This window comes from Protomyctophum bolini (assembly GCF_963924005.1).
Source record: "Protomyctophum bolini genome assembly, chromosome: 13".
NCBI lineage: Eukaryota > Metazoa > Chordata > Actinopteri > Myctophiformes > Myctophidae > Protomyctophum > Protomyctophum bolini.
In genome coordinates this window covers 27,479,599-27,490,698 of record NC_137874.1, presented here as the reverse complement: position 1 = coordinate 27,490,698, position 11,100 = coordinate 27,479,599, and positions in this window count along the sequence as shown.

The window sequence follows — 11,100 nt, the reverse complement described above, 5'->3', positions numbered from 1 at the left end:
TCTGCCACTGTCAAACACTTTGTCTCACAGAATCTCATCACTTTTTTCACACAATTTCATGCCAAGACTTCCATTTTATGGGACACCATTTGTGGGAGTGTGCATCTCTGCATGTGGAAGCAATCTGCTGAAGTGAATGGGTTTTGCAGGTGGTTGGCGTGGTTGCGTGCTACACTGTAGTCTGAGAACCAGAGCAGCGTTGCTGCGGAAACCTCTTATCACCATTTTCAGCTTTAATGTTTTTTTTCTTCTTTTTCGTAAACCTACTTTGCCACGCAGTTTCACACAAAAGTAGCAAAAATAATCGACAAGCTCTCAATGCTTCGCAACGGGACACATTGTTGACCTTCAAGGTGAAAGTGTTTATGTCTTTGTGTGTTTGTGTGAATATTGAACCAATACAATTTATTACAAGAGTTTGAGACAAAATAATAACTATATTTGATCCATTGGAACACTTTTTTCTTTTCTTTTTTTCATTTCCTGAAAAATATAGTAGCTTAATACAAGGTTTCCACCGGACAGCAAAGGGATACTGCAACTGTTCTTGCATCTATTCTCTAGACTGTTAAATCCTGATCGGTTAATTTCTAAATTTCACCCTGGTATCCGTCTTTTGGCCATGACATAGCAGAGGCAAGCTTTTCAAAATATGTTGTTTCAAACGTGTCACCATGCAGCGCATTCTGAGGTTGTGCATGTAGATCGGCTCTTTTCAAACATATTTTAATAGGGCTTAAATGCAGAAGTTTAAATGAACACTAAGTATTTCACTGTCGATTTCACCTTTACTCTTTTGTTATTGTTCTTTGTGTCTTCTTATTGGCAGTGGCACCAATATGAACCGACACATAATGTTTATGCATCATCTTCAGTGGACCAGACCTGCAGCTGTCTGAAGTCACCACAAACACTGGCCCACCCTGACCGCTACCTTAACGCAGCAGTGACTCTCAAACCCCCAGTGGTTTCATTTGTACACAATGAGTTAACAATAATTTAGCTGGGGACCCCCTGGAATCCCCTCAAGTACCCTGGTCAGTCACTTTGTCTTTACTCAATAGAATGTAAGGGTAGTGTGTAAGAAATGGACAGCTTATGGTGAGGATTCTAATGTTTAAGCAGAGCCAGCCTATGCAGTAATAAACTACACTGTAATGTTTCTAGGCACAGACAAACGTAAACATTACATATATAATGTTTGGCTTATCAATATTCTACGAGAAACCTAAAGGCTGCAGTTCTTAATGGTTAAATGGCCAGATCATATAATGACAGACAATTGCTGTCCGTCTGTCATACAAACTACTGAAGGAATTCAATATTTAAGCTTTCCAAGCTTTCACCTGGTATTTCTCATAAATGTCATGCCTGCTGTCATGTGACTTTCCTCTCTAAAGAAATATGCGTTTGCACCACTGGAGCGCTTAGCTGTTTAAACGCACGATGCAAAATAAAATGGATGGCGTAGCCTTGGAAAAAACGACAGGGGAAAATAGAATATTCTGTGAATGAGTCACCATGGATGGATGAAGGGAGGAGGGAACTGGGGCCAGTCTGACAAAGCTCAGAGAGAGCGAGAGAGTGTGCAAGAGAGAGAGTCGGTGTGCATGCACGCGGACGTGCGTGTGTGTGTGTGTGTGTTCGTTGGAGGTGGAATATGGGGATGGGAGGGGGGGGTGGTGGCACCGCTGGGATCGCTAGGTCCTCCTGGACCCCAGCTGTTGTTCTGAACACACAAACAGACAGATATGCATCTACAGACAAACACAATAAAATCCAGTCAATGAATGTGCACGGTGCAGTGCTTGTTACGGATGCGTAGTGGTGCAGTCAGACCGAGCTCAAATGTCCTCAGACTGGGTTCATGCATTAACAATGACCAGAGGTAGTGGATCGTTATGTGATATCTCTATACTTAAGAACTGGACATGAGTTGCCATACTCAATTTTCCTCTACACCAAATCTCTTCGCCAAAAGTAGCCGATAGACAAGCTCACAACGTGTTGTATTGCGACTTGTTGTGAGCTTGTAGATCGGCTTGGCGAATGTTCCCCCCCAGTCATCCCAAAATAGGGATGCTGGGGTTCACGTGGTTGCCCTGTTGATGTTGTTCATGTATCTATGACACTGTGATTGCTGTATTGTAGCTTGGTCATTGGAAAAGTATAGCATATATTTTCCAGGGTTTGCAAATACAGAAGTATCAAGAATCTTTAAACATTGGCTGTGACGAGTCCTGAAATGAAAGAAAAAAGTAATATTTAAAAGCAGTGCTAGTTTCACACATTCTAATATCAAAGAAAGTTCTACTCTGCTGTTTCAACTTGGAATGAATTAAAGGCACATTTTGTCCACCTATTGTATTGTGCTGTACAGTGAATGTGGGAAGATTAGACTGTTCAGGACGTTTTACTGCATTAAACTGTAGCTCTTACTGGAGTGTTCAAACAGTCACCCTGCAATAAATTAATTATATTGTAGGGCCAATTAAAAAATGTCCATAGCCTATCACAGTATCACTCGACAAAAATAACTGATTTGAGTCACATCTTTTCAGTTTAAGAATAAATCTGGCATTACTCAATATGGACCAGATTTCTGGTTGTTGAGAATGTCATTTCGCATAAAAAATTCATAAAACTGGCAGCAGGAGTCACAACACGACAAGAAGGAAAAACTGAACGGCCGAGAATAACAGACCTACCAGCCAAAGCATTGTGAGCAATGAGGATGTAGGTTGGCTATTCTTGCCAAACGAAACCGGTTGTGCATTGTGTTCTACAGCAGGTTACCGTAACCTCACCATTGCGCTGCAGACTTGCAGAGGGTTACAGCAGAGGCTCAATCCCAAAGATAAGGAGTGACTGCGTGTGGGAAGGTCATACCGTGGAGCAGGGAGGGTCCTCCCTCCCTGCTCCACCGTATGAGCCTTGGTGGAGGAATGATTTGGTCATCATGGGAAAGGGAGAGCCAGCACTAACAGAGTACAGATACAGTTAATGTGTGAGGCTGGACCACGTCCTAGTGTTCTGGTGATCTACTCCAGCAACAGGATTATCTCAGGATTTTAATTGAATCTAAATAGAAACAGGCAGACAGTGGACAGAAGCCAGGACATCAGTTAAATGAAAGAAATTGGTTCATTTAAAAAATACAGAAAAAAATACAGAAATAAGTATGAATTGGAGAATGGGTGGAAGGAAGCACTTAAAAGACACTGGTAATGATCACAGAGGATATCTCTGGGAAGAAACCACTTAACTCCACAATGTTCATTTTTCAGGAAATGGAAAATAATCCAAATATACATTTTCAGGAAATTAAGACAACCTTGAAAACAAAGTAATACTGCCTCATCAAAGTTGGTGTTGTGACTTTTTATATTGTCTAACTGTATGTTAGAAGTATGGTGGAAAAACCTGATTTCGGTTCAGTGAAGAAAGCTCTAAGAAAGAAACAGCTCTTGACCTGTAACACCTCGCCCAGTTCAGGCTGCCAAGTGATAGGGGTACGTTGCTGTTGTGTCTGGAAGGTGTCCATCTCCTGTAACTCGATATAAACCATAAAGAGCAGAGTGCCTTGGTGCTTCACAGAGCCCCAAAACACTCAATGAAGCAAGCACTCTTATGGGAGGCCATGCTCTGTAAACACTGGATTTGACTCAAATCACTTGGTGGGAACATATCCTTATCCTCAACCACATTTCAAAATTGTTTACTTTACAAATGTCCTCCTTCAATTCATTCACCACTGTAGACAATATAGTGAGCCCTTGATACTAAGCTACACTCTTTGGATCACTATTGCAACACCAAAAATAAGCCAAACCTAAGAAAACTATGAGATATGGTTGTACTGTAGAGAAAACAATATACAGGTAGGCAAAAGGTGCACAGCACCTTTTGGCTGGCACCTTGTGAGGTGCCAGCCAATGGGAAAAATAATGTACAGTATGATAAAACAAACCATATACAGTAACTCCAAAACTCCTTCCACTGATCTTGTTGGAGTTAACTGATAACATTTAAAAACATTAAGCCATTATTAGACCTATAATCAAACCCTGCACTAAATAAAACAACAGTTTAAATACTTGCATAGATCGCATTGACGTCAGCCTTGCATTCCCTATTTCCAAGTCAGTATACATTACGGTAACATGCCATATGCCAGAGTAGACATCACGGCTACCATGCATTTTATGGCATCTAGGCTGGTCAAAATGAGTCATGCACACAGGACCCGAGCAGTCGCTCTGAGACCCCCATGCAACACGCCTCGTGTTTCGAGGCCATCACTAAGCATATCGATTTACAGTTCTGGCTCGTGTTGACACAAACTAACCCAGGAATATCATCCCCCAGTTTGGCACACTGGCCATGACCCAACATCACACACCTGCATGAAGAGAAGCCAAGCTCCTTGGTGTGCTGAAAGGGCCCTGAGCTGCAGTGACAGTAATAATGAAGACGTACATATCATCCGCTGTGGATGAACTTGACTCCGCCTCCCTGACTCCTGGCAGCCAGCCAGACCCTGACTGTGGGTCACACACTCACAGCTCGAGTGTAGAGTGAAGGGCAGTGAGGAGGTTCTTTGTCTTCTAGGCGTGTGTGCACTTGCAGAACTAAAGTAACTCAAATCTAAAACTTAGCAGAATACATCATGCAGCTATTAATCAATATTTCTCAGAGGCCTTGAGGTTTTTTTTAGTGAGAGATGGAGCTGTTATTACAGGTGAAGCGCATGTGATTAATGAATGATCTGTAAACTTGAGTAAATGCACCACCCACCAGGCCACCACATAACCTACTCATACTGTATATTGATGCCACAATTTTGACATTTATGTGGAAATATAAGTAAAATAATTGGCCAATTGAATGTTGCATACAGTAAGCAAGTTTTGCAAGGAATCACGATGATATTGGCAGGCATTCTCATGTGCACATGGATGGAAGGATTTAGTAGTGTGTAATAATGCAGAATTCTCCCTCACTATATTTGCCAGACACAGCCTCACACATATGCAATATAATAACATGATGTTGACCAGAATTAATTAGGCCTGATACTCATGAAAACTAATATAGAAAAAGTCCTCAAATTAGACATGCCTTCAATAAAAAGCGGAAATTATTGTCACAGAAAGATACAGACGGCACACATGCACAAAAACAACTGCGGCTTGTATCTGCAATTTACCCCTGGGCAGAGCCACACTGCTCTCCCCGTCGGCCCACTTGAGATATTTTGTTTCCTCTATTCATGAATTATTATTCAGTGAAATATTGACACCCCTGTATACAGATGAAAATTAAATTGAAGGCTGAGGTGTGCGTTTTGAGTTTACTTTTGTCAAATGAGTCAACCGAGCTAGCCTCTCACATATGGATAGGAAGATGATTCCATAATCCAGAGAATAAGGAGGACATGCTAAGAAAAAGCTCTACCAAATGCATTTTATTTTATTTTCGAGGGGCGCTAGCACAAACATTAAATGCCATTGACAATGAAGGGAAAATTTAGGTCATATGTAGACGAGCAAATTGGCTAATCAATCACATAAAATCAGTTCAATTCAGTTCAATGAAAGGAGAAATTAGGTCATATGTGCCTCAAATATGACGTAAATTTGTGGCAACACAAACATTAAATGCCATTGACAATGAAGGGAAAATTTAAGTCATATGTAGATGAGGAAATCGGCTAACCAATCACGTAAATTAAGAGTGAGTGTGTGTGTGTGTGTGTGTGTGTGTGTGTGTGTGTGTGTGTGTGTGTGTGTGTGTGTGTGCGTGTGCGTGCGTGCATAGACAAATGGTGCCATCTTATAATGAGCATTAGTGAGGAACAATTATGAAGATACTGTAGTGTCCCTTTAAGTAAAGCTGAGCGTTATCATGGATTTCTGAAGATTTGAAAATAAGCTTGGAGCATATTACTCCTTATACTCCTATGCTAGTATTTATCTGTACTGTCCATTAATCTTAGTCATCCACCATCAGTCTAGTTACATTCCAGCATGACTGCAGTCAGTGGGAGGAGGAAAGAGAGGGACATTGATCAAGAGTACCCAGGTGTCCCTCAGCAATCTGTCTCCTCGTCCTCAAATCAGGTTCCCAAGGTCTCGTTGAAAGCCAGAGAGCCATTATGAAGGCAGTTAAATGTTGACCGCCCACATTCTCACCATGGAAACTTGAAATTTACTGTAACACTGGAAACTCATATATCACGCTCCATGGTATCCTGTTTGTGTCTGTCTGTGTGTGGTGTAAAGGACGATTGAAGCTCTATGCTGTTTCTCCCCTCTATAATGGAGCTGCTCATAAGGGAAAGTCAGAAAGGGCAAATCAGGGCAAATTACCATAAACCAAATAAAGAACAGAAGGAGAGAAGATGTTCAATGGAGCCAATATATGGGTTCATTTGCAACTGAATGAAGACATTGTGGTTCATTTTGCTTCGATGAGCATATTCCAAATATTTCTAAGCAGTCATAGACAGCTTAGCAGTATGGACTGCTTTACAAGAAAATGAAACTGTTTCACTGTACTTAAATTAGCAACTGTGTAAGGCAAAGGAAGAGCAAGAAGGCAATGCAAAGCAATTATTCTGAGTGAACCTGGATAGTTCAGGAGGGACAAGTGTGATGATGCCTCACCTGGAGACGCACTTCCTCCCATGTGTTTCGCCTCCATTGTGTCTAAACCCTAGCATTGATCTTCACTTGTCTTAAACAATGCCTAACCATAACCTCAAACACTATGCCGAACCCTAACGTCTGTATAGAAAAGATCAAGTGACATCAGCAACATATAAACCGACAGTTATGAGATGCTAATTGCTAACTATGTACTGTACATGATAGCAGACATTCTTGGTACAATCCCCAGAACCTCCGCATGTACAATAAAGTGTTGGCCTTTGTGGCAAGCCAGACCATGTAGTTGGAATGCTGTTTATTGGAATTCAAAGACTTCTGAGCAGACCCATTCTCTGCAAAACCTTCACTATTCCCCAGGTTCACAGCTTAAACGTGAACATCAATCATAATTTATACTTTGAAAAGTAAATGTCCGAAGGTTGAAGAAACATTGGCTGTAGAAGTGAGGCTTTGGAAAGTTACACTATGGAACTACCTCCCCTGGGACTTTCATCAGCGAGAGAGGCAGTGCAGCAAGCACACACAGAGATTTGCCAGCACAGGCTAAGTTCCAAACCGTAATGTGACCAAAATCATTTTCTTGAGCGGCTGGGGCAGTGTCACAAAAACAGACAGCATGTCAAATCTTCAATAAAACAAAAAGAAAATCTTGACGCATAATATACAAGTAGGACATGAAATTGTTCACTTCTGACAGCAAAGATAAGTTAAAAATGGTGAGTTTATCCGTGTTATGTTTTCATTATCACCACATTGGACTAATACTAAGAGAAAACTAGGGTGAGACAAAAACAGTCAATGTTGGACTATGTTTATTTCACGTCTATCCGATAACAAATCAAAATGTTAAAAGACTCATGGTTCAAGACATTTTTCTTGGGTGAAACAGAACACATGTCCAATAACATAATGTATGATGACAGCCAAAAGCAATAGCCGCATTCAAACACCATTTTGCCTAGGATGGAGGGATACGTGTAACCATGCAATAGGACAATCCCTCATGGAGCTCTATCTGCAGCTACTCCTCCCCACAAGAGATAAGCACACTACAGCTGTGCTCTCTTGCATGTCATTTCTAATGATGAATAGTGCACTATGCAGCCAGAGGAATGCAGTCTGATTGTTGATTATGGCAAAACAACACGTTTGGGGTTGATTTGCTGCTGTATTTTACCATGTGTTGCTTTTTAATGTTGCAACTCTAATGTGACCACCAGCACATCAGCCATCAGCCACACATCGGGTTTGGACTTGACAGTTTTTAGCTTTTGATTTATGGAATTTCAATGAGAGAGCGGAGTGTAATAATGTCACCAATTGGGCTGATTCAGACCAAAAGGTTATCCGGTTTCTGTTTAGTGAAAGTAGGCTTCAATCAAAGGATTCAATCAAGTAGATGGATACTGATGAGACAATGATTATATGCAGCTGTCATCAATTGATCATTCATCCATAGCCAGAATGGGCAACAGCTCCTTCAGATGTGGTTTCAAACAATAGAAAAAACATACAAAATGGGTGAAACACTCAAAAAAGCATGTTCTGTAATGTGAGGTCATGAAGCAGCTGTTTGACCTACACCGCTGGATTAGTTAAATTCAAACCACCTGTACATGAAGCAACTGTATCAGGAAAATGGTACAGTTAATTCATATGTCAAATATTTCTACGCTGCCCTGGATATCTTACAGTTTATGTAAGAGAGAGTGTACATTTCATGGTAAACTCAGTGCAGCATAACATTCTGTGGTTTGTCCGCACTACTTGTCCGCACTAATATATATATATATATATATATATATATATAATGATTTATGTTTTAGTCTTGCTTTCTGTGTAATTTGAAAATACTAGAACTACTACTCAGGAGTGATGCAAGTCGGGAACGATGCAAGTTCGGAATGCAATAAACATTACTTGTTGTACATATTATTGTTGTACAGTGCTGTACCCACAATCATACACCACCATTGAACTATAATACAGACACTCACTGATGGACAAAGGACGTACACACTGATGTCTTTGAAAGGTGGAACTGGAGATGTTGTTGAAGATCAGAGAGAGTCCTTCGCTTCTCTTTTGAATGTGATACCATGCTTTTGAATGAACAAATAACTCTCAAATGAAACACTTTTCAAATCAAATAAACTCACCAATAAATTGATTGATTGAAATATTTATTAACAGTTTGCAGAATTACAGTACATTTCAAGCACAAACTCAATACAAAGACTGTTAACTGTGAGTGGACGACCCAATTAAGCATTACACTTGTTTACAACAGGGTCCACCATGTTCAATTCATCAAAACATTTAGAGAATGGAAGGAATTCATCATAAAGGAAGCAAAAAGGGAAAAGAAACATATACAGTGAGGGGGGGGGGGCGATTCAGATTTTACAGAGGCCAGTTTAGAATTGCAGCCATCCGTAGGTGCCCTTTGAGAGCGGTTTTGAAGGAGTCAAGGGATTCACATGTCTTAATGACTGTTGGTAGGGCGTTCCACATTTTGGTGGCATTAGAGCGAAATTAATTTAGTCCCTTGTTTGTGCCGAATCTGGGTTGTACATGGTTTGTTGCACTCCCTCTGGTGTTGTGGGTGTGGAGTCTGTGGACTTTGTTTACATTAAGGAAGTACATGGGTATCTTGGTGGTGTATCGAATCTTGTGGACCAGACCCATTGCAAGATGCTGTACTCTGTCGTCGACCCTAAGCCATCCCAGCCTGTCAAAGTCGGCAGGGGTGAGGTGGGTTCGGGGGGTGAGGCCAAGTAGGAGCCTGACCAGTTTATTTTGGGAGGAGGATTTGGGGAAATCAACAATTCTGTCTGCACTCATGATCATGATGTACTTAAAACTTTATGAAATAGTTGCTTTTAACAAGTCAGCTCCTCATGTGTAAGAGACATTTAATAATCAATCTGAAATTTTGATTGAATTTTGACTAATGTGTTGATTGAAGTGTTGATTTTCTGTGCTTAAATAATTGGATAATTTAGCTTTCTTTCTTTGGTTTGCAGATGCATTTGGCATTTCAAACCTTATTCCATGACAGCTCTTAGAGCAACAGAGCTGTAATGTGATGCTTGGGCCCACTTTCAGTTAGCTGTCTCACTGCACAGCAGAATATCACCAACATGTGCGGCTGACTGACAAATGAACATAGCTGAGTGTTGTTTTGGCAATAAAGTCATATGATAACAACAAGATTACTGTCACATCGCTGTTAAGGGATTCCAGATTTTGTCTTTGTCTCTACCATTTGTGACCTACATCTGATCAATGCAGATTAGCATGCGGTGCATATTATGTGCTTATTATGCACATTCCAGTCTGAAACTGTAGTCTCATCTAGTCATCTGTTAGTTATATCCTACTAGATTTGAGGTGAAGATACTGTAGTTACTATTCGCATCATTTGGGTAGTACTGGGTGGCAGTAGCTTAGAAGGTAGAGCAGCTGTCAGGGAACCGGGAAGGTCCACTGCACACTGCACAAATAAAAGTAAACTCTAAACTGCAAACTGTAAAGTGCAATCTGTAGGCTACATTAAACACTATACATTGCAGTGTGCATACTGCACACTGACTGCATGTACATGGTTCTCAAAGTGGGGTTTGTGGACCCCCAGTGGTCCTTGGGGAGGGTTCCAGCAAAAGTATAGTTAATGTAGCACCACAATCATTTTGACGACTTTATTCATTTATACGTTGGCTATTAATAAATGTCACCTATCATATGTATTAGGAATAGTCATGTTTTAATAAAGGCATTAGGCATTATAGGGTCACATCAAAAGCTACAAATTAATTTGCGACATATAGAAGGTGAAATGAATACACTCTACATTTCATTCACTGGTAACAGTTCATGTGTGCACATGAATTGCAGAAAAAAACATGACCAAAATCTGACCCCAAAATCAATTAGAGAAGACTAAATGGTTTTGGTCTCACGAATGCACAACATTAGAGAGAGAGAGAGAGAGAGAGAGAGAGAGAGAGAGATATTTAACTTGCCAACCCAAATACTTGACTCATATAAAATAAATTATTCTCTGTATTGAGTGGTGATAGGTCTTTGGGAGCCTCCATCCATCCATCTTCAACCGCTTATCCATAGTCGGGTCGCGGGGGCAACAGCTCCACCAGAGAGCTCCAGATTTCCCTCTCCAGACCAACATTAGTAACTTCCTCCTTTGTTAAGCGTTTTCATTTTGTCTATGCAAACTTTTTGTGTCCCTTGACAAAAGTGTTGTGCCAGCAGTGTTAAAAAACTTATGTGAAAGAGGTTTGCTCTGGGAATAGCTTTCTCAGCAGACATAATGCTAAAATAGGGCAGATATGGAGTCCCTGACTCCCTGTGCATCCCTAAAAACAACAATACAAGAATTTCTATAAACTATGTTTGCTTTCACAACCGC